General features: G+C 46.4%; 1 non-coding gene across 1 annotated transcript; it reads left to right on the forward strand.

Moving 5' to 3' along the window:
- Positions 1–12,071: 12,071 nt before the first annotated feature.
- Positions 12,072–12,143, forward strand: TRNAQ-UUG (transfer RNA glutamine (anticodon UUG)). Its single transcript has one exon. It is a non-coding gene; the product is annotated as a tRNA-Gln (tRNA).
- The last annotated feature ends 9,046 nt before the right edge of the window (positions 12,144–21,189 follow it).

The following is a 21,189-nucleotide window of genomic DNA, read 5'->3' on the forward strand; positions in this document are numbered from 1 at the left end:
AGGGATAGTCTGGTGGCCAGCACCTTCGCCAGTATTTTAACATCGCAATTCAAGAGTGAAAGCGGGCGATAGGAGTCGCAAGCGCAGGGGTCCTTGCCAGGTTTCAAGAGTGAGGTAATAACGACTTCGCGCATTGAGCAGGGAAGGATGCCGTCAGCCAGAGATTCCAAAAAGACTTCGCGGAGAACAGGGGCCATAATGTCTATGTATGTTTTATAGAACTCCGCTGGAATCCCGTCTAGCCCAGGTGCTTTTCCATTTTTGAGGGACATAATAGCATCCCTAATTTTGTCCAATTCAAAAGGGGCGACCAGGAAGGCCCTATCTCCGTCGCTTAGCAGCAGAGAGCAATATCGTCAGTGGACGCAGCAGTGGTATATAGCGCGTGATAATGAGACATGAAAGCAGTCAGTATGTCATCCGAGTCTCGGATTGTCTGTCCCTGTTCTCCCACAACCTCTATAATGGCATTATGATTGTGCTAAGTGCGTGTCAACACTGCCAGGGCCTTGCCCGGTCTGTCTCCCTCACAGTATTTTCTCGCCTGCCAGTGTTTCCCTTTAAACCTTGCCTTTCTGTTCGCTTCTTCCTCATATCGTGTCAGTTTATCCCTAAACTCTGCGTGCGTTTCAGTGTTGTCCCCCGCTACCATCCTAACCTCGAGGTCCTTCAGCTCGCTATCAAGTGTGCGAATCGTGTTTTGAATGTCGCGTAACACCCCAAAACTTTTTGAAATGCAGTACCCCCGATCGTAACCTTGAATGCTTCCCAAATGTGTTCGACCGAGTCCACAGACCCCTTGTTTCGAGGGAAGAAAGCAGCTATCTCCTCACCAAGTTCAGTGCAAAACACAGTATCCAATAGAGCCGCTGGCTGCAACTTCCAGTGTGGTCTAGGGTTGTCCCATCTGGGTACCCTTAGGTGTACCAGTAGCGGGCTGTGGTCAGAGTATGTTCTCGGGAGGTGCGTCGCACGGAGCACTCCCGCACTAATCTCTCTAGACATAAGAAAATAATCCAGTCGCGCCCATGTTCCTGTTAGTGATGTAAAGTGTGTGCCCTCCTTAAGGGAAGGATGTAAGTAGCACCAGCTATCCACCAAATAGCCCTCCGAGATCACTCCAGACAGAGCCTCTCTGGACCTAGGCTTGTAATGCATCACTCCGTCTGCCCTATCCATATGGGGCGCCAGTGCCAAGTTAAATTCGCCCCCCCCATATAACGTGTCGGGACCCTACATCCAGAATTTTACCCCACAATGTAGTAAAGAAGATTGGCATATCCACATTAGGTGCATAACAATTTACTAACGTGATGGTGTCACGGCCTAGGCGTCCCCACATCAGAGCAAAGCGGCCCTCCGGATCCGATAATTCACCACATACTTGAAATGGTACAGTTCGTCTAATCAGGATAGCGACCCCTCTCGCATATGTGGAATAAGAGGAAAAAACACGGGTGTCCGCCCATTTGCTTGCAAATTTAGTACGTGTTAGCGGTGATAGGTGTGTTTTCTGTAACATGGCAACCTGAACATGATGTCGATCCAAATATGCAATCACATTCCGACACTTCTTGGCATTATTAAGACCCCTTATATTCCATGACAAACAACTCATTTTTGCAGCAGACCCTAGCCCCGCCATAATCCAAATAACAGCATAGTGGTGTAGCACGCCACAGTAACCTCTGTAGTGACCCCTCTCATCATGCAATGTAGAATACCACAGATTGTCAATAGCCATCTTTCCACCCCATAAAACATAGTACGCACCTGAACAGTACCCATCCCCCCTCCCACCACTGCATCCCAATCATGCCAGTAGCCTCCTGTTCCCGCCCAGCCCCTCCCTCCCACTTCCTGCAACTTCCACAACTTTTTCCCTTGACTGGGGTATACCCGTAGGGGGAACATCAAAAAGGGCGCACAGCCATTTTTCCCTCCGTAGCCTCCTGCTCTGTGCTACCCTCGGAGGAGGCCACGGCAGAGATAGTGGTCCCTGGAGTACGTTACCACTGGATGAGTTAAGCAGTCCCTCGCTGCGGCATGGTGCCGATCATCGGACAAAGCTTTCGACACACTTAGCTGGAAATACATGCTAACTAACCGTCTGAAATTTGGTATCCCGCAGGAGTTTGTATGCTAGGTTAGATTACTATACTCAGCACCCACAGCAAGAGCCTGCACAGGAGCCCACATTTCACAGTCCTACCCAGTAGGCCGCAGCACGTGCCAAGGCTGCCCTCTTTCTCCACTTTTATTTGTGTTGGCACTTGAACCTTTAGCCATTAAACTCCGGATTGCTGCAATAGGACATGGTATCAAGATTGGCAATGCCACACATATCCTCTCAGTATACCTTGATGATATCATTTTGTACCTACACAACCTCCAGGGTGGTCTTGAGCCCATTCCACGTATATTTACTCAGTTCTAAAGTATCTTGGGCCTCCCCATCACCAAATCCAAATATTCGGCCTTTTATTTCCACGATGTGCAACATGTAACACCGATTCACTTTGGCCCCTTGGTATATCCAATAGCGCCCACTACTTTAAAATACCTAGGTATACAAATATATATGGGTGCACAGGAACTGCTGGATGGTAACCTTGTACGGGCAGTCAAGTCATTTAACACTCAAATAGATTTTTGGACCTCACTGCCACTCTCAGTGACAGGTAGAGTCACTATTACTAAATGGTCATGCTCCGAGAGACTGCTCTACTACTTTACTAATTTGCCAATAGTGATCCCAATTAGTATCTTTAAGACCCTGAACACACTCCTGTTAGAACTAATATGGGGAAAGGGCTGCTGGAGGGTAGGGCTCTTGAAACTCCAGTTGGGAACAGACAGGGGGGCATGGGTGTCCTGGACTTCAGGGCATATTGCAATGTGAGTCAATTCCAATGTCTAACATACTGGACTGTAGGCCATAACCTCCAAGAGATAGGGATGCATCAAACATTGGATCGGGTGTCCTTTATACCCTGCTGTTGCCTAATAGTAGCCCTTACCTACTGGAAAAAAAACAATACTATACACTAATAAAACACTTCCCTAGGTGAGGTTCCGTGGTTTTCGGGACCGGACTCCATTTTGTTTTGCATTGTTCGAGACGCCATTTTATGTTGCCCTCACGTAGGCCGTGGAAGTAAACGAACGAACAAAGTTGCATGGGCTTCGTTGTTCATGTACATATTAACATGGCCTTTTCGACTTGCGAGTGAACTGCAAGATGCTGACCCCGTCACCTGAAACTGACCCTTCGACGAAGCCAATTTCTCTAGCTGATCGTTGCCTGAGTTTTCCAATCATTGTTCAGGATATCGTTAACTCTTAGTTTCTTGCACATATCTTATCCTACTCAACATCTGAATTGCTCCTTTTCTTATGTCTTTTCATTACATGGGTAGTGCTTTCAATTATGGGTTTGTCGGGCTCGTGGTAATCGAATTTGGGACAGTCCTAATAATTAACTTGTGGGTTGGTACAATGTAAAGTGAGCTTCTTGGAATCTAATAATGTATGTGAAATGTACTTGATTGGTCAGAATTTGCCGCAATGGATGTGCATTTGTAGTGGGCTGAAAATGTCAATATAAGGTGATGTCTTGCTCTACAAAAATTGAGCAGTTTCCTGAGTTGTACACCGTGTTGTATTGCTTGGTTTACTGTTACTATGTTATGTTATGTTATGTTATGCGTTTTTATTAGGCGCACAGATGCTCCAGCCAAGGAGCGTCCTGGCGCCCGACAAGGCAGCTGCACAACACAACGAAAGAATAAACAAACAAAATTTAAGCTAAGGAAATAAAAAGGTTTTTACCGCACGGCGAAAAGAAAACAGATCCCCAAGGGAGCGAATCGCCGGGGGAAGGGAGTTCCAGAGCACCGCAGCCCGAACTCTAAAGGAGCGCCCACCAGCTCTGCTCTGCTTAAAACGCGGGACCACAGCCAATTCCAGATCCGCGGATCTTAGCACTCGGGCTGGAACATAGTGGGCCAAGAGTGTCGACAGAATCTCCGCCGGGGACCCCTTCAGAATCTTATAGGCGACACAAAGGACCTTGAACTGGATCCGCTGGGCCACCGGGAGCCAGTGCAGTGAGCGCAGCGTACTGGAGGTGGGGCAAGATCTAGGTAGTCCTACCACCGATCTTGCAGCGGCGTTCTGAATCCGTTGCAGACGTCCAATCTCAGCCTGGTTCAAACCTACCAACAGGGAGCTCGCATAATCCAGCCTAGAGATGACGGTGGCTTGGATCATGAGCTGCCTAGTGGAGGCGTCAAAGAACTTGAGCACTGGACGCAGCCCGCGCAGGATACCAAAACAGCAGGCCGCCGTGCGCTTGGTATGACAAGCGAACGTAAGGGACGGGTCCGGCCAGACCCCGAGGTTTGTAAGCTCGGCGACTGGGATGGGAACTGGACCCAAATCCCCTGGCCACCATCTCTCTCCCCAGTGTTCCGGTTGTCTGCCAAAAATCATGACCTCGGTCTTGCTAGCGTTCAACTGGAGACAGTTGGACGTCATCCAGCCAGCGACCGCCCGCAGTCCTTGTTGGAATCTGGGGGCGTCGACGTCGGCATCCCCGCTGATCGTGACCGCTAGCTGGGTGTCATCGGCGTATGACACCGTTGTCATACCCCATTGCCTGACAACCTCAGCTAGCGGCCTTACGTAAAGATTAAACAACGTAGGGCTCAGCGAGGAGCCTTGTGGAACCCCCAGATCCAAAGGATGGTATTTGGACTGGTATGGCGGGACGGTCACGCTAAAGGCCCGATTGGCTAAAAAAGACCGGAACCACTGGAGGGCGATGCCGGTGACACCGACTTCCTCTAAGCGACGCAGAAGGATCGGGTGCGATACGGTATCGAAGGCGGCGCTCAGATCTAGTAGCACCAGCGCCGCCGTTTGACCCGCATCGAGCACGGAGCGAAGATGCTCCACCATATACAGCAGAGCCGTCTCCGTGCTGTGACCGGCCCTAAATCCATTCTGCGTCACATCGAGAATGTCGGCATGACGTAGATGTTCCGAGAGAACCGCGTTGACATGCGCCTCAGTCACCTTAGCAGGCCACGGTAGGAGCGAGATTGGCCGATAGCTCTCAGCCTTGCTGCCATCCAAATTAGGCTTTTTAAGGATAGGACGAACCACAGCTTGTTTCCACTTTAGTGGAACTACACCGGAGGAGAGCGACGTATTAATCACAGAACATAGCGGTGAGATGTTGCATACCGCTAGATCTTTAAACACCGCTGAGCAAAGCGGATCCACAGGGGACCCCGACTTCACTTGATGAGCCAGTTTGTCGAGGCTTGCAGGTGTTAACATGGGAAAAGAATGTAACCCCTCAGATGTTAATGGCTTAAGAGGTGGACTAGCCGAGGGAGTCACCAACGGAAAGGCTCGATAAATGGCGTTAACCTTCTCCAGAAAGAAACCAGCTAGATTTTCACAGTGCTCAGCAGAGCTCTGGTGGCTCGTCGTTACCTTTTTGGCGGTGAGATCTTTCAACACCTTAAAGATAGCCTTAGATGGATTAGAGCTCGTCCTGAATTGAGCGGCATAAAAGGCGGCGCGGTTTCTGCACACTGCCCGGTGATACAATTTCACCGTAGACAGGTACAAGATTTTCTTCCCGCTATTATAGGCTTTTCGCCAAGCCCGCTCTGCACGCCTGCAAGAAACCTTTAAAGCCCGCAGCGAGTCATCATACCAAGGGCTGGATTTACCAGTCCCCACCTTGCAGCATACCATTGGAATGAGGGTGTCTAACGCCCTGGCGACCCAGTTACAGAACCTATCGTAGACCTGATCAGCTGACCCAGTTATGTCAAATGGGTCGATCGATAAAAGATGGAAGAACTCATCCAGCTTTAATTTGTTCCATCGTCGCCTCGGGATAGAACACACCACAGGCTTAGATTGTATAGCCGATGTAGGGCAATGGATCTGGATCAAATAATGATCAGTCCACGCCAATGGTGTATAGCTGGAGATACAGGCTTCCGAGAGGTTGGTGAAAAGCGGATCGAGGATGTGGCCCCCAGAGTGGGTGGGCTGTGACACCAGCTGAATCAGCTGGAGCGCCTCAAGATCTGCCAGGAAACTGGACACCGTCGGGCTAGCAAGATTATCAAAATGCATATTTAAATCCCCAATAATGGAGAAATTAGAGCACCCTACAGCCAGTACGCTAATGGCATCTGGTAGCGCCGCTCTAAAAGTCACTTCGCTCCCTGGGGGCCGGTAGATCAGTAGCCCCGACAGGGTGAAATTAGGCGTGATGGCAACTTTAAACATTGCACTTTCGCAGCCAGAGATTTTTTGTGGCTGCCAGGTGCACGTATAACACGACTTAACAGCAAGAGCTATCCCTCCGCCTCTAGACGCTCGATTAAGAGTGAATACGGAATATTCCGGCGGGAAAGCCAAGTTGACAGCGGCCGTGTCAGCATCCTGCAGCCAAGTCTCGGTTAGGCAGAACAGATCTGGGGAGTCATTGCCTAACAGGTCAAAAATGTCTAGATGATGCTTGACAAGTGACCTGGCGTTGAGATTCCAAATGCTGATAGAAGGCAGTAAACTACCAGCTACCGCAACGTCATCCCTACAGCCCCTGCACAAGGGGGCGGGGAGAATAAAACTCCCGCACCCACAGGAAAAAGGGCCGCATAGGGGATCAACCCGAGACGTGCCACAGACCCCCCGTGACTGATTGATGGCTAAAAGATTCTCTCTTGAATAGCGCAGCATGATGAACAGCCGAGAGCAAAGTCAGAGCCCAGCCACGTCCAGCGCGTCCTGTCGCGGACGGGCGCAGACGGGCAGGACTCTGGCACGACTCCGGCCACGCGAGGACGCGCCCGCTACGCGATCCCGCTACGCTAGAGGAGGAGCATTAAGTAGGCGTCCTGTCTCCGCTCATGCGCAGTCACGCGCTGGTCAGTGGAACCTCCCCTGCCCAGGCAAAGATGGCGGCCACCCGGGAACCAAGCCCGCCAAACGGCGGTGGGGGCACAGATTAAGATGCAAGTAAGTGGGAGTTAAAAACGGACAGCCCCGAGGCCCATTACCTCGCAAAACGAGTCTAGAATTAAAATTAAGACGCAAGCGCGCGAGACGCTCAATACCGCAATGCGCTCCGCTGCCTTGTCAGGATGTAATTGTCAGGACTCGCCTTAAGTAGGCGTCCTGTCTCCGCTCATGCGCAGTCACGCGCTGGTCAGTGGAACCTCCCCTGCCCAGGCAAAGAGGCGGCCACCCGGGAACCAAGCCTGCCAAACGGCGGTGGGGGCACAGATTAAGATGCAAGTAAGTGGGAGTTAAAAACGGACAGCCCCGAGGCCCATTACCTCGCAAAACGAGTCTAGAATTAAAATTAAGACGCAAGCGCGCGAGACGCTCAATACCGCAATGCGCTCCGCTGCCTTGTCAGGATGTAATTGTCAGGACTCGCCTTAAGTAGGCGTCCTGTCTCCGCTCATGCGCAGTCACGCGCTGGTCAGTGGAACCTCCCCTGCCCAGGCAAAGATGGCGGCCACCCGGGAACCAAGCCCGCCAAACGGCGGTGGGGGCACAGATTAAGATGCAAGTAAGTGGGAGTTAAAAACGGACAGCCCCGAGGCCCATTACCTCGCAAAACGAGTCTAGAATTAAAATTAAGACGCAAGCGCGCGAGACGCTCAATACCGCAATGCGCTCCGCTGCCTTGTCCTAGCTGCAGCTAATAAATTTGATCTTTGACGCCACCTAGAAGTATTCCGTGTCTCTGTAGTCCAAGACAGGTGAATCCGAAGACTTCGGGTGTGTCCCTGGCACTGCTGGGTTCTAAAAATACCTGGTTCTTCATAGGCCCCTAACGTTCTACTAGTTGGGATTTCTATACACCGACAGGACTGATCACAGCTAGAAGCACTTCCAGGTGGACACGCGAAGGAGTACACACTGTGGGGATGTTATTCGGTGAAAGTTTGCAACTAGATCACGAGAACCTTGACAGAGCGCAAGGCGTCCCATGATCCCTTTAAATCCTCAACGCCCGTCTCTCTATTTCTGTGTAAAACTCTGTAGAAACGAAGCATGCACGATTGACTGAGTGAAATAGTTATCTATCGTTTCCACAACTCTGAAGATATTGTTCCGTTCCTAGGGGGAACAAAGTTGTCATGTTTATGTGGTTGTCAGAAACTAATCCCTTCTTGTTTACTCAAGAAAGTTTCTAGTAACCTCTGAGTTAGCTGTCACACACACAATTAAGTTTAGTATACTCTATAGTGACATACTGACCTCAGTCCTATGTCAAATCTATAGTGTATATTATTCCAATGCGCAGAGCCTATTGGGAATATAGGAACTACACTACAGTTTGTTGCCATCCTTCCTCAGTCATTGTATTGAATGATGTATTGAATGATGTGGGACGCGAGGGCTGGTTGACCTGTTTGTTGCCATCCTTCCTCAGTCATTGTGTTGAATGATGTGGGACGAGAGGGCTGGTTGACCTGTTTGTTGCCATCCTTCCTCAGTCATTGTATTGAATGATGTGGGACAAGAGGGCTGGTTGACCTGTTTGTTGCCATCCTTCCTCAGTCATTGTATTGAATGACATGGGAGAAGAGGGATGGTTGACCTGTTTGTTGCCATCCTTCCTCAGTCATTGTCTCGAATGATGTATTGAATGATATGGGACGCGAGGGCTGGTTGACCTGTTTGTTGCCATCCTTCCTCAGTCATTGTATTGAATGATGTGGGACAAGAGGGCTGGTTGACCTGTTTGTTCCCATCCTTCCTCAGTCATTGTATTGAATGATGTGGGACAAGAGGGCTGGTTGACCTGTTTGCTGCCATCCTTCCTCAGTCATTGTATTGAATGACGTGGGAGAAGAGGGAAGGTTGACCTGTTTGTTGCCAGCCTTCCATAGTCATTGTATTGAATGATGTGGGACAAGAGGGCTGGTTGACTTGTTTGTTTCCAGCCTTCCATAGTCATTGTATTGAATGATGTGGGATGAGAGGGATGGTTGACCTGTTTGTTGCGATCCTTCCTCAGTCATTGTATTGAATGATGTGGGACGAGAGGGCTGGTTGACCTGTTTGTTGCCATCCTTCCTCGGTCATTGTATTGAATGACGTGGGAGAAGAGGGATGGTTGACCTGTTTGTTGCCATCCTACCTCGGTCGTTGTATTGAATGATGTGGGACGAGAGGGCAGGTTGACCTGTTTGTTGCCATCCTCCCTCGGTCGTTGTATTGAATGATGTGGGACGAGAGGGCTGGTTGACCTGTTTGTTGCCATCCTTCCTCATTCATTGTATTGAATGACGTGGGAGAAGAGGGATGGTTGACCTGTTTGTTGCCATCCTTCCTCAGTCATTGTATTGAATGATGTGGGGTGTGAGTGCTAGTTGACCTGTTTGTTGCCATCCTTTCATAGTCATTGTATTGAATGATGTGGGATGAGAGGGCTGGTTGACCTGTTTGTTGCCATCCTTCCTCAGTCGTTGTATTGAGTGATGTGGGACGAGAGGGCTAGTTGACCTGTTTGGCACCATCCTTCCTCAGTCGTTGTATTGAAAAATGTGGGACGAGAGGGCTGGTTGACCTGTTTGTTGCCATCCTTCCATAGTCATTGTATTGAATGATGTGGGATGAGAGGGCTGGTTGACCTGTTTGGCACCATCCTTTCTCAGTCATTGTATTGAAAAATGTGGGATGAGAGGGCAGGTTGCCTGTTTGTTGCCATCCTTCCTCTGTTGTTGTATTGAGTGATGTGGGACGAGAGGGTTAGTTGACCTGTTTGTTGCCATCCTTCCCCAGTCGTTGTATTGAATGATGTGGGACGCGAGGACTGGTTGACCTGTTAGTTGCCATCCTTCCTCAGTCATTGTATTGAATGATGTGGGATGAGAGGGCTGGTTGACCTGTTTGTTGCCATCCTTCCTCGGTCATTGTATTGAATGACGTGGGAGAAGAGGAATGGTTGACCTGTTTGTTGCCATCCTACCTCGGTCGTTGTATTGAATGATGTGGGACGAGAGGGCAGGTTGACCTGTTTGTTGCCATCCTTCCTCGGTCATTGTATTTAATGATGTGGGATGCAAGGGCTAGTTGACCTGTTTTTGCCATCCTTCCTCAGTCATTTCCTCTGTTTCCTGGATACAGGGTTTTGGTTGGTGTTCTGCTCTTGTTGAACTGCATCATGTGTTGGAGATTTGAAACTAGAAATATCCTCTGTGTTTTGATAAAGGGTGATGCTCAATCATATCAGTGAGTTGACCTTGCTGAAGGAAAGGTTGATTCATAAGTGATTTATTGGTCTGAGCTCTTTGCATGGGGGCCTTTCATGATTACTTTCAGAGACTGGTGTGCTATTGTGTGATGTTTGGTTCTTTAAGTGATCTTTAGTTTGAGGACATACACTCAGTGTATGGTTACGTTTTTAGTTTTAGCATATGTAAAGCAGAGAGTGCACACCTTCCCTTCATGTAAGGTTTAATTTTTGCTTATATTGACAAATAAATGCGTGCTAGCAGCTTGCTGAGACGTCCCCACACAGCATATCAATGATACTGCCAAAGAAGGAGACTGTTGCGCCCCCAGCTGCTGCACTGCTTGAATGAGGAAACGCTCCTCTTGAAATGTACCAAATTTTGACCAAAGTACTCCATACTAATCAATAGTAATCCAATAAATTTATAGATGTCGAATAATCCATATATTCCATGCTCATATAGTCACTCCAGAGACAGCGGTGTTGACCTAGAATGTTTTATTTTTCATTTTCAAATGTCTAATGCTGCTGCTCAAGCTTAAACATAGACGTGTGCTTTCAACATTCCTTCGAGCTGGCACTTGCAAACTAACCCAAATCCCAATGCATTTCGAACTGCTTAAGTTCATCGTCAGGGGTGCAGAAACAAATCAAAAAGAACTGCATAAACAACAATGCTGTACATTGAGTACTTAGGTCAAAATTTGGTACATTTCAAGAGGAGCGTTTCCTCATTCAAGCAGTGCAGCAGCTGGGGGCGGAACAGTCGTCTTCTTTGGCAATACTTTTTACTTTTCCCATCTGAGTATTAAGGGCGGCTGGAAGACAGCTTCATTTGCCGACTGTTGGGGACGTGGGCGTGGTTTGCTTTTACTTCGGCGCATAGTAAAGGTTTGTTTACATTTTCAAGTTTTGTGTCGATGCTTGAGAGGAATAGAAAAGAAGTATTCTGAAGATCTACTTAAATATATAATCTATTTGAATGATCATTTAAAGCTGTTACTGCTGCCTCCAGTGTACCCAGGAGAGATGCAAACAGGTGCTGTTTGATTCCCTTGTTACCCTAGAATGTGACCTTGTGTTGACCTCTTCTATGTGTGACACAGCCCTGCAGCACCGCGCCCTGCACTTTCCCTTTTCTGTATTTGTATGAAGCGTGTACTGTCACTGACTCCCACATGGCAGCGTTTTAGTGGAGGAAAGTGGGAGATAAAAATATATATATATTCGGGAGACTATTTCCCGCAGAAGCAATTTCAGGCGGGCGGGTGACAGCCAAAAGCAAGACATTTTTGGCTTTGAAATCGGGAGTGTCCCGCAGGAGTCGGGTTTATTGGCAGGTATCCTGTCTGCCCTGTGCCTGTTTTTTGTGTGACAGAAGTTTGCAGTGCACCTCGCACCTATGTTGCTCGTCTGAGAAGCTTGGGCTGCAGGCACAGCTGAGTGTCACTGTTCTGTCATTATTAGTGGAGTTGGAAAGAAACGTCACTATCTAAAAGTCGGGACTTTTGCCTCTAGCACAGAGTATTCTATGGTTATATTTCCTGTAGGACAAGGCTCCCTCGTCACGATTCTCAGCCCCGAGCACTCTCTTCATCCTCACTTCAGGCAGATAAAGTTCACTTTCTGAAACTATTGGAGGGCCGCAAAAAATATACATTAAAGTTACAATATGAAGGCAAAGTGGAACATTTCTGTAAGCAAGTATAATAGATGTACGAGCAGAGCACAAACATTCTGCTCCATCTTAAAAACATAAAACGTAGGAGCGGCTGATACCTGCGGTTCCATGGTGTAATGGTTAGCACTCTGGACTTTGAATCCAGCGATCCGAGTTCAAATCTCGGTGGGACCAGATGCTTTTACTTTTACAGAAAGTCTTGTCCGGACCTTGTCAACTCATTATCTGCCCCAGAACACGTTGTATTTTAAGGTTTTGTGTTTTATAAATCAGGACACATTTAAAGTCTTAAAAATGTACTTTAAGGTTTTGTGTTTTATAAATCAGGACATATTTAAAGTCTTAAAAATGTACTTTAAGGTTTTGTGTTTTATATATCAGGACACATTTGAAGTCTTAAAATGTATTTTAAGGTTTTATGTTTTATATATCAGGACACATTTGAAGTCTTTAAAATGTTTTTTAAGGTTTTGTGTTTTATATATCTGGACACATTTGAAGTCTTAAAATGTATTTTAAGGTTTTGTGTTTTATATATCAGGAGGACACATTTGAGGTCTTTAAAATGTATTTTAAGGTTTTATGTTTTATATATCAGGACACATTTGAAGTCTATAAAATGTATTTCAAGGTTTTATGTTTTATATATCAGGAGGACACATTTGAAGTCTTTAAAATGTTTTTTAAGGTTTTGTGTTTTATATATCAGGACACATTTGAAGTCTTAAAATGTATTTTAAGGTTTTGTGTTTTATATATCAGGAGGACACATTTGAAGTCTATAAAATGTATTTTAAGGTTTTGTGTTTTATATATGTGTTTATTTACTAAAACTCGGTAACTTCCTCTGTTCATTCACCTACGATTGTACTCTGTGTATCTTTTTTACGCTTATTAATGGCCTATACTTTTGCGTTCCGACATATTGTATTGTATTGCGTTTATATAGTGCTTACTACCCTTGACGAGGCGTCGAAGCGCTACATATCACGATGTTTAGTTACATTTTTCACTCTTTTGCTACAATAGTTCTTGCCTGAGATCGGTTCTCTATCACTCCTTATGTCGAGCTCTTTAATACAGTCTCTGGCTCGACTTCATGGAACATACTGACTCCCACTGCTGACTCCCACGTGGTCACTGCGGAACCCGCCAGGTGTAGAACAACTCTGCGCTCGCGCGGACTTTCTTCATAAGGTATATATATTAAACGAGCTACAGTGACAGCATTCATCATCTGCTAAAGTCGCCTTGTGCTGTTTCTTTTTCTTTTTTCGACTACATAAACAACTCATGAGAAAACAGCTTCTAAAGGTGTTTCCTGACGTTTCGGAAGGAAGACCTCTCATGTAGGAGGAAACTACGAATAACCACTGGAAGCTCGCGCTGGATGGACGGTGCTGTGGGCATTATCAGCCAAGACTTGGGCTCAGGAGGGCGTCCGGGACCAAGGCCTACCAGGCTAGACCCGTTCTAAAAGATGCATTTATGGCCAGGTTCCTGTTGGAGAAATCATTGTCCACTGTTGAAAGTTGCTTATGTGCTAAATGCAGAAATAATGGACCCCTCGAACACGCATGTTTGCGTGCGTGTACCTGTGCGTGTGTGTGATATATATAGAGTGACCGTACAAAACGGGCACTTTCAGTGCTTAATTTGAACCTGTGCTTTCCGGTGCTCAGCGCCTGCACTTAATTGTCCTCACAGCTACTTATGAGTCCAGCCTCATTCTGGAGCAGTCTGTCTAATTCTGAAATGATCACACCGATAGTCAGGGCACAAGTCCTAAACAAGCAGTGAAAATGCAATAGGTCTCGCCTTTTATTAAGTTAAAGCCATTTGCTTTGCTATACAATGCCATTAGCAAAGCAACCGGCTTTAACTTAATCAAAGGCAAGACCTATTGCATTTTCAATGCTTGTTTTTTGGGCGGAGGAGGCTTGGTGGTGGGATGGGTGCAAAAGAGCCTTGTAGGTACTTCTCGGCACAAGCCCCTGCCCCTTCAAGACCCGCTCCCTCCTCACACTGTGAGATTGTTCTTCCGGTTGGCAGGTACGGATCTTATGGTTCATCCTACACTCATATATACATACATAAATTACTGAAAGAAACAAGACACTTGTGGTGCAAAGGTATATGGGACACTTTGTGAATGTTAACTCGTATTCAGTTGTTAAACTGATATCAATGAGGCGAAAAGTCCTAAAAAAATAAGTGGGGGGACGCTGTCACAGGAAGTGACGTCACAACAGGAAGTGACGTCACAAATGGTGACTTGCACCATCAGGCTTGTCGTGTTTTGGCAGCTCCTGAGTTAGCGTTTAGCACAGCTACACAGTCTTTTCGTTAACTTGACCAAAACGAACGGGGGCCATTTTGAATCCTTCTGGCTTCCATTTTCTATGAACACGCTGCCTCGTGGTCAGTGTGCCCTTTCGTCCTTTCTCGATACCCATGGTCATCTATTCTGCTCGGCAACAGGCTATTTTTAGTACTGGTCAAGCGCACATGCGCACTATGCATCAACTGGTCATTCTTTAGGAATGTTAACACTAACTGACCAGTGCTATTGAACTCCTCCCACATGCTGGCTGTGTTCCAAAAATGACCTTATATGTACCTAAAATGTGTAACTTGTAACCGCCTATCTTTTTATTGCTATTAAACTGTATAAAAGAGGTCGCGCACCGATGTTCGGTGTGCTACTTCTTACATTGCCGAAGGGTGCTGTAGGAATGTATCACCACCCCATGGGGTCTTAATAAACTTGTCTTTTGCCTTTTCCAGTGTCCGTGCCAACTTCTATACTAAGGTGTTCGAAAGTTTAGCAGAGTATGTAGGCCTGATTTGAACCCAACACCACAATTGGCGACCACAAAGGGACTCATCGGCGACTCGGATGCCCGAAGGAGAGGTCGTGACGAAGGTTTGGAAACTCGCCATGGAAGCGATCGCTGCAATTGAGTGACCCGAGTCTTGGCACCCACGGTGTTTCTTTCCTTCCTTCTGATCTGACCTTCCAGGTGTCGCCGGTCTTCGACTGAGATTCTGATCTTGGATTGTCGTGATGTGCCGTTTTGGCTGATTCGACCACAGAACTTGGCAGTTGGACCTTGGACGTTTGAAAATATTTGGTAAGCTTTTTGACTGGTGAGGTAATCTACTGACACCTACTGTGGCTTTTTGAATTTTGAATTTGAATTTGAATTTGTTTGAAGTTAGCTAACGTTTGAATTTTTGACTTTGAATTTGAATATGTGAAGTGCACCTCACATAGGCAGGCATGTAGGGATATTTCTCTGATTTATTTGATTTGAACGGCACACCGTGTATGAAGCACATTAGGTGCCATTTTGTGTAGTATCGCGTTTTCGTGGTACTCTTTGAACATGCCTGTTTTTAGCACGCTCCGAAGGATGTGCTGTTTTGAAAATGGTACCAATTATCGATTAAATGAATCACAGCCGGCTCCCCCAGAGGGGACTCCAAATCGTGAGATGTATGTTAAATTCGGCATTCCACCAATAATGTACAGCACGTTATGGCATAAGTATACTAAAACTGATCGTGAATTACAGTGGCCACACATGGGTCGTTTGACCTTCGAAAGGTTCAGTATGTGGAGCAGTGTTTGTTTCAGCGAAGGTCTAGACAAGATATGTTTGATTGTGTGCGTATGTGGGAGAAAGAGGTGCGTGAACGAGTGAAGCGTGAGGAAGCCTTGGCGGAGAAGGTGCAGCGAAAGGCTGCACGTGATAAAGCTTTACAGCTACAGGAGAAGGAGTTACAGGAAAAGAAAGAGAGGGAGACGCGAGAATATAATTTGCAGGTTAATGGTCAGTTCCCTATCAGGCGTCCTCTTTATCCGGTCCTTACTAATGAAACAGATGATTTTTCATTACTAGATCGCTGTCCGCCTCCGTACGTTGCACCTACGGCTCCGAACGAGGAATCAGATGAGGATAATGATCGTACACAGCGTACAAGGTTACATGCGGAACGAACTGCGGAATTGCGTTCGTTTGCACGAAAGCTAAATATTAATACTGTTACTGTTTCTGAAATTAGTAAGCAAATGGAACAATGGTCTGATCAAGAGCGACTGTATTTCTTAGATCATTTTGGAGATGAGGTTGTTGAACGGTTCAGAAAATATTCTTCAGAATTAGAACCCAAGGATATATCCAAGGGTCGTGAGAACTTTCGTAAAGGTCTTTTTGTTCTTTCAGATGCGGATGAATTTTTCAAACGTTTGGTTCTTCTACGGAACGAGGCGACACGACTACGGGAGTTGGAAAAGTTGAAGGGCCCGCCTGCGTCCGGAGCGACGGGGATATCCAAAGAATGCCCTATCTTTGGACCAGATAAGATCGCTGCGATTAATGTTAGACCTATGCGAGAAGCTGCGCCTTTATATGTCCCTCACAAAGGGGATGGCACAGATGATGATAAAAGCTCTAAAGACGCGAAAGGGTATTTTGTATATAACTGGTTTTATACGCCTTGGAATAGAGCAGATGTTATGGCGCTTAAGAATGCTTTGCCTGATCCCCGTAAAAATCCTGCGGCTTTTTATGAAAGTGTTGAAAGTGCAATTTCTTCGTGTATTATGACGTTAGTTGATATTGATCTGTTTTTTGGGTTGATATTGCCCCCTGATATGTGGAGAGCGATTCGTAAGTTTGATGACCACATGACTCTCGGGGCCACTTGGAAAGATCTTGTTCAAGCTGACTTGGATAGGGAACCAGCATGTAAGCCTTGTCAATTAATATTAGACCTTCCAGGGGCCATACTAACAAAATTAAAGACTCTTGCTCCCGCTAAAAAGATTGATTGGACTATATTAGCCTCTTGTAAGCAGAAAACGGATGAATCGGTTTCCGACTTCTTCTCTCGCTTTGAGGAAGCGTTCCATGATTACAGTGGACAATCATTAACAGAGGATACAGGCAGGCATTTATTCGTTGATAAGTATGTGGCTAATCTCCTACCGGAGATTGCAAAACGATTAAAAGCGAGTGAAAGTTCGTGGACCACGGCAACCCCTGCTTCTTTATTGACTATGGCTCAATATTATGAACGACAGGAATTGGAGGCAAAGGAAAGTAGTGAGAAGAAAGCGAAGGATTTGAAGACGAAGGTAATGTTAGCTCAGGTTCAGGCTACGAGAGGAAATAATAGAGGGGGACGGGGACCGTACAATAACGCTCCTCCCCCTCGTTCTGACATTTCTGTGAATCAATGCGCATACTGTAAACAGTTTGGGCATTGGATTGCAGACTGTCCGGTGTTTCGAGAACAGTGTAATTTGAGGGGACGAGGAAGTGGAAGGTCTAGGAATAATTATGGGGGGCCGCGAGGATGGGGAGCAAATGATCGAGGAAGTTACGGAACAAATGATCGTGGAGGATATGGAGCGAATGATCGTGGAGGATATGGAGCAAGGGGTCGTGGTCAGACAGATTATAATACATTTGATAATCGCAATCAATATCAGATAAATGAGGGTGGCTCTGCTGAGCCACGTGATGAGCACTATGCATAGGATTGCGTAGGATGGGGTGTGGAATCGGTTGAGGTACCAGTTGATCAAAGGGGTCCATATATAGAAGCAGATGTTTTGGGTTCTACTGATCAATTTCTGGTCGATACAGGAGCTACTCGTAGCGCTTTGTCCAAATACTTGGTTCCAAGGGCTCCCCTGTCTGGCGAGGTAATTACAGCTATAGGGTTCGATGGAACACCTACTTCTAGCCCACTGTCTCAACCTGTTGCATTTCATGTTGATAAATTTGCTGCCCCTTGTCCCTTTTTGTTGTCTCCAAATACACCAGATAATATTATGGGACTCGATATGTTAAAACACTTTCGAGCTACTATTCGCTGTGCCCCAGAAGGAGTACGAGTTGTGTTGAATGAGAATTACCCAGAAATTGAGCGAGTGTGTTTTCTCCATGAATCTGAAGTATTAGCCTCCTTACCAAAAACGTTGTGGGCCACTTCTGACACTGATGTAGGGCAGATGATAATTCCTCCAGTACGTATTACTGTAAAGGAGGGAGTTTCTCTACCACGTGTCCCACAATATAGGATTTCGAGAGAAGGTGAAATTGCTTTGATACACATTGTAAACGATTTGATTTTGGCAGGAGTAGTTGAGGAAGTCCCCTACAATGTTTGCAACAGCCCAATTTTACCGATCCTTAAAAGAGATACAGATGCTAAGGTTTACCGTTTTATTATTGATTTGAGGGAAATCAACAAGATAGTAGTGCCTCAGTACCCGGTGGTGTCTGACATCACCACGTTGCTTACGTTGGTTCCACCGACGGCAACTACTTTTACAGTCATCGATTTGAAGAATGCCTTCTTTTCGATTCCTGTACATCCTGATAGTCGATATCTATTCGGCTTTACATTGAATAATAAATCGTTCAGATTTTGTCGAGTTCCTCAAGGCTATACCGAAAGTCCTAGCATTTATAGTCAGGCATTAAAAAGACAGCTTGATTCCTTTGAATTGCAAGACGGAGTGGCTCTTATTCAATATGTAGATGATATCTTACTTGCAGCAGACACACAAGAACAATGTGAGAAAAGTACCTTTTCCTTGCTTTCCTTCCTAGCCAAACATAATCATAAGGTTTCAAAGAAAAAGCTGCAATATTGTAGACCCAAGGTGACCTACCTCGGTCATCTTTTGTCTAAGGAGGGCCGTGCATTGACACCAGATCGAATTCAAGCAGTTTTAGATACACCAGTCCCTCGCACTCAGAAAGATGTTCGTGCCTTTATAGGTTTGCCGTCTTTTTGTAGACAATGGAAATTGGGTTTTTCACACATTGTTAAACCGTTGTTGGCATTATTGTCTAAAGATACACCGATCCCAATTGAATGGACGGATGAATGTCAGAATGCTTTTGAACAATTGAGACAAGCTCTTTGTTCTGCACCAGTGTTAGGTACACCTGATTACACGAAGATCTTTACATTATATGTACACGAGAAGGATGGGTGCGCATTGTCAGTGTTAGTGCAGACACACGGAGACAAACAGAGGCCTTGTGCATACTTCTCGGCGGTACTCGACCCTGTGGCTCGAGGATTGCCTGGATGTTTTCGAGCAGTTGCAGCAACAGCAGTAGCGATACGACAAAGTGAGGGAATAGTTTTGTCACACAAATTGTTGGTGTTAGTTCCCCATGCGGTAGATGCGTTATTGAATCAAACGAAAACACAGCATCTAACCAGTGCCCGTCTGACAGGATATGAGCTAACGTTGTTGGCGCCGCACATCACGCTAAAGCGATGTGCGACACTGAACCCTGCTACTTTACTGCCGGATCCTGTTGCTGAGACTCAGAAGGAAGAACAACATGACTGTGTTTTCCTGACTGAGGAACAGACAAAGGGTCGTATCGATTTACAGGATACACCATTTCCAGATGTAGATGGGGAACTGTGGGTTGATGGATCGTGCGTGAGGTTACCAGATGGTACGACTTCCGCAGCCTATGCGATCACGACACTTAAGACAGTGGTAGAAGCAGCACGAATACCCCAGAAATCGGCTCAAGCAGCTGAATTGATAGCCTTAACGAAAGCATGTGAGTTAAGTGCTGGACTATGTGTGAACATTTACACGGATAGTCGTTACGCTTTTGGAGTAGTGCATGATTTTGGCCTACTCTGGAAGGAACGAGGATTCTTGACTTCACACGGAATACACATCATGCATGGAGAATTGGTACGCGATCTCCTGAATGCACTATTATGTCCAAAGAAAGTAGCAATAGTCAAATGCAGTGCACACAAAAAGGTGACGGACAAAATAGGACAAGGCAATGCTTTCACAGATCGCATTGCGAGAGAGACCGCTATGCTACAAAATAAATCCCCCATGTACGTGGTGAAATCACAAGCTGAGCTGTGGCATGATGCTAGAGAAGAAATACTAGATATACAGAAGTCAGCATCTGAGGCAGAACTTACGAAATGGGCCACTGAAGGAGTATTGGATGATGAGGGTTGCTGGCGCAGTAAAGATGTGAAGAGATGGAAACTACCCATGGCCTATTTACAAACAATGGTGCAAATGACACATGGGCTGGCACACATTGGAGCTTTCGCAATTACTAAATTGCTTACACGAGTTTGGGAGAATGCTGAAATTGCTAGCACGGCTAAGAGAGTAGTGCAGACCTGTCTGATATGTTTACAGCACAATCCTGGACAAGGGACTCATACTCCTAAAGGAGGGTTTGTTCCACCTACTGCACCATTCGAAGTACTACAAATGGATTACATCCAGCTGGAACGCTGTAATAATCTCAAGTATGTCCTAGTGGTGGTGTGTGCCTTCAGTAAATGGATTGAGGCTTACCCTACGAAAGACAATACAGCATTGACAACAGCTAAGGTGTTACTCAAAGAGTACTTCCCGCGCTATGGTGTTTGTAAATTTATGTGGAATGATAATGGTCCTCATTTTATTGGGAAAGTAGTGGAGTACGTCCTGAAAGGATTGGGAATCAAGCAACGATTCCACGCTGTCTTTCATCCGCAATCAGCAGGTTTGGTAGAAAGATACAATGCGACTTTGAAGCTAAAACTAGCAAAGATTGTGGCATCCACATCTCTGAAATGGCCGGATGCTTTGCCTTTGGCATTGCTGTCCATTCGATCAGTGCCACATTCTCGATCTGGCCTCACACCCTATGAAGTGGTGTTTGGAAGGCCGATGAATATTTGGGGAGTTCCAAAACCTCGTTTGATACATGATGTGCCTTGTATAATGATGAACGATTATTTGGCACGATTAACAAATGATTTGCTTTCTATTCATCAACAGGTTCGAGAAGCGCTCCCTGATAACTCCACTGGTGAGGCTCACGATCTTCGTCCTGGCGACCATGTCATGATCCGAGTGTTCGAGCGCTCCAGCAGTTTGGAACCGAGATGGCATGGCCCTGAGCAAGTGCTGCTGGCGACTCGGACTGCTGTGAGAGTAACCAATAAGAAGCGGTGGATACATTCAACGCACTGCCGACGTGTCTCTCCGGATCTGGTGAGCCCTGTGGTGCTATCCGACTACAGAAAGATTTTGAATACAGAAAAGAGCCCAGCTGTCACGCCTGATGAATTGGAGGGAGCCTTCCCGGACCACACTGTTTCTGATGAAGTGAAGTACAATCTACGTCCCAGGAAATAAGATTCC

The sequence above is a fragment of the Lissotriton helveticus genome, chromosome 1_2, assembly GCF_964261635.1.
Source record: "Lissotriton helveticus chromosome 1_2, aLisHel1.1, whole genome shotgun sequence".
NCBI lineage: Eukaryota > Metazoa > Chordata > Amphibia > Caudata > Salamandridae > Lissotriton > Lissotriton helveticus.